Here is a 4,358-nt window from a genome sequence, read left to right as displayed (position 1 = left end):
GAGTATAAACTAGGCCTGCGCTGATGGGAACAAGCCTCTCCGTAGCGACCTACGACTGCTGTCGTATGTAATTTAACTAGGATTGACGACCCTAAATGGATCATTGTTTGGATAAATGATATAAAGGGAGGTGCCTTAGCTTCCCAATCCTGCTGTATGAATATGTTTAATTAAGTATTGGCCAACACGATCATGCACCGCATTGCTTGTGCTTTGGTAAGGAAGCGCACATTTCGGGAGGATGCCATGCACGAAGGTGAGATGAAGTCGCTAAGGGAGTGTAGGCGAGGGCTTGCATCATTATCATATACCATGCTTGCATTAATAAGAGTAATGTAGGACATGATTGTTGTACTACGTTATCATTACTGCTTGACTGAATTGATAACATATTAACCTTTGCCTTATAGTTCCATTGAGTTGATCACTCACTCCTACATTTTGGGACAGTGTTTTAAAACACCAGCTAGACTCTGGTTTATTTACAGATGATGGTGATGCTTGCGTGGTGGAGCTTGATTTTTATGATGACGAGGAGGAGTTCTCCTACATGCAATTATCAGCGGGTCTATGTAGGCCCTGTTTTGATCGACGGGAATCACTGGGATGCTGACTAGATGACAATACATATTTTGTATATTTTGGAATTTTACATGTAATAAATTGACCTGGTAACATGATCATACCCAAGAGACTTTAAATTACTTATATGCTTTATATAATTTCCACAGTCTTCCGCTTGTGAAATTTCAAATGTCTCTGGAGTATAATATACTATTTTGGTATAATCTCACTCATGTCTAATGCACTGACATGGACAACATTAAATCATTCCTTTCCATGTTGCATAAATAATGCGTTGGAACTCGGGAGTTGGGCTCTTACTTGACCCCCTGATTTTCAGGGCATTACACCTACATTAGGGGCTTGTCAAATGGACTTGGTGGATTGGCTTAGGGATTGAATATTCAATTTGGCATGTTTTTGGGTAGGCTTTATTTAATCAGATGTCCGGCTAATGGATTAGAGATCTGGGTCCCACAAGGGATATGGTTTGATCCGATTCGTTAACGTACAAGATTCAATTGCATCATGGGTTTCTGGGTTTAGAGTGTCACTTACGGAACTTAAATCTTTTGGTTTTAAACACGTACACGTGCAAAGGCATGCAATTATATACTTACTCGAAAAAAATTTCGGATAACATCCGAGGATATTCAATACCCGAGTATTGGAGGCCCGATGTATTACATATAATCTCTTGACTTGATTTTTGATGGGGCCCACCATGATACATATGCAATATCCACTCCAACCATTAAATGACTTCTAATTCAAGTGGGCCACCCCAGAGAAAAAAACTAAGAGAGATGTATACCCTTGATTTTTATAAGGCCCAACATTATATGAAATCCACTTCCATCATTAGATGCCACACTAAAATTTAGGCCTGATGCATAAAAAATAGGCCTATCCATGATTCAGGTGGGCCATGTTGGGGGAAACATTTTTGAGGGCGATCATTGTCATGTAAAATGGTTCGATTTATTTACTCCACTCTTGGTAGACGCACTCAACCCATGAGTGTACCATATTTCACTATCGGGAATTTTAAATTAGGTTCACCTCTAACCTTTACAAGTGTACAATCCCGCTAAATGCATACACAAGAACTTACCCACATACTCACCCATGTTGGTGGCTTAGACAAGGATTTACCATATATACACCCGTGGTGGTGGCCTACACAAGGACTTACCGCGTATACACCCGTGTCAGTGGCCTACTCAAGGACTTACCCATGTATACACCCATGTTGGTGGCCTACACAAGGACTTACACACGTACTCATTCATGTCGGTGGTGATACAGTCCTACACAAGAACCTACGCGAGTTTGGTTTGTAAAATTTACACTTAATCCTACACAAGGAAGGAGTCTGTGGACTCTTACAATTTGACAACTTACTTACGGATTGAGCTATTTTTGCAATGCCTTCTCGGGTTACTTGATCGATGATCTTTCATGCTTCAATCAGCTCCCCTTTTGCTCCCCTGATCGTTATTTCGATGCGTTACTAATGCTTTAGTTCCTATGGTCGTTTATCTTATATATGAAGTGCCGATGAGGTGACTAAGGCAAGGTAGGTTAGGTGAATCTCCTACAACTCATAAAAATGTTGTAATCCTAGTGGATTCGCCTAGAAGGATTTTTTAAAGTGTTTGAGCAGGAATTTGACTATAGGCATAGTTTTTAATCTCTAGAAAAGTGAGAATTCATCTACATATTCAAATAGGAGCATGGAATGCTCATTAAAGTGAAGGATCATAAGAAGATTGGTATGAAACTCTTTGGATAGAAGTTTAGGATGTGTGGTATGAGTGAGAAAGCACCTGTCCTATATTTGCACTGAAAACCCCTATTAATACCCAAATATCGAATGCCATATATATAGGAACCAAGTTCCAACAATAAAAAAGGACAAATTCAACTACTTTCGATCGATGGCAATTGATCGAAGTGAAATCAATTTTAACCAGATTAGTCGTTGGACAGGCCATGTTCGATCACTCGAACTTGAACGATCGATCAATGACTACTCGATGGCTGCTGTTTGGGGAGATAGTTTTACAGCAGCTCACATTTCTTTTAGCCTTACTTATCATGTTTCGATTTTGGCTCCTAAGGCTAAGGATGATCGAACAAGGTTTACCTATATAGGTTAGGATCATTTAGAGGCCAAAGGTTGTTTTGGATTAGGGTTAGGGTCACAAAGGCACCTCGTTTATATATTCTTTACTTCCTTAGTACTCCAATCTTCACGTGTCTTTGATTTTTAACTTCCAATGGCTCAACCAACTTCCTGACACACAAACGTACATGATTATCAAACAATATGTACAAATAAGTGCCCTAACAATGATAATTATATTGATTAATAACGTAACTTTTTGAAAATTTCATATTATTTAGGTAGCTTTTATGAAATGTAAATTTCATAATAATTGAGTAGTTATTTTTTTTATTTCCCAAAATAAAACTAGGCGTCATGTAATACCGAAAACTTATAGGAAGGGGCTTTTGGTCCTCCCATTATAAAATTTCTAGATTAGGATTGTAATTAGAGTATTAATAGTTGGATAACTGTAATTACAATATAAGTCAGGTATTTGACTCATATATCGAAGTCTCATCAAAGTCTATGTGTGCCCATTGATTAGGCTAGGCCAGTCCAGCCTGGAGTCTGGCCCACAGCAATAACTGGGCTTTGAACGAGGTTTCAGGCACAGCATCTGATCAGGATGGGCCTAGGAATGCCTCTTTAATTGTGAAACTGGTTAGCCCAATCCTACCTGTTACCCATTATTGGGCGTAATTCATTGCTAGAGAACTTGATTGGGCTCAGACCCAAATCCTCAGCTAGTGGGTCCGGTAGAGCCCTGGTTCTTAGCCACAGATTGGGCTGGGTTGGGTTTCAGACTTTGACGCAGGGATGAACGTGATGAGGATAACTACCCCGAATCCACGGAGCTTCTCTGGACTCCTCACAGAGACTTCTCGAATCTACGAGGAAAAGAAAGCAGAAAATAGAAATAAATTCTAATAAATTCGAAATTGATTAATTGATGATTAAAAACGAGTTCACAACCCTTTAAATAGGGCTACCAAGCAATGGGAAAGAAATTAGAAGCAAACTACAACTCAAACTCTTAGAATCCGCGACTTACTATAAATAGTAAACTTACTATTTATAGACGGTCGTGATGTCTACTAGTGCGCAAGGTTTTCGGCCAAAAATAGTAAGTGTCCTATTTGGCTTCACCAAACCGTTCTCCTAATTATTCTAAGCTCTTTTCACGTTGGGCGCAACTCCTAAAGCCCGACGGATGAAGAGTTATAATCAAACTAAAACTTACTATTTATAGTAAAAACGAAATTAAAACGGGGAAACGACCATCGATCCAGGGGTTTTTCACAATTTCAGGCTGCGCAACCCGGCATAGCGGGGTTGGTTGGCTTCAGTAGCTCGTTCTACCCCAAAATCATATATTTTACGTCAGATAACTCATTCCGGATTGCAAGATACGCCCGATTTAAGGTTCGATGGTCTGGATCACTTCTGTCGTCGACCGGGCCTTTTCTGATCCATCTTGGCCATGTAATTGTCTGCGACCCGCTCTACATCAGTCTCCTCCACTTCAAAAGAACTCGTCCTCGAGTTCTTGTCATGCTCTGGTTCATGATTTCGGTCCGTGACATTGAAAGTCTGTGAGATTGCCATGTCATCTGGAAGATCAACAATATAAGCGTTATCATTAATCTTTTGGATGATTGGGACGGGTCCAATCTTCTTATTT

The sequence above is a fragment of the Magnolia sinica genome, chromosome 1 (assembly GCF_029962835.1).
Source record: "Magnolia sinica isolate HGM2019 chromosome 1, MsV1, whole genome shotgun sequence".
Classification (NCBI taxonomy): Eukaryota; Viridiplantae; Streptophyta; class Magnoliopsida; order Magnoliales; family Magnoliaceae; genus Magnolia; species Magnolia sinica.
Note: the sequence above shows the minus strand (reverse complement) of the source record.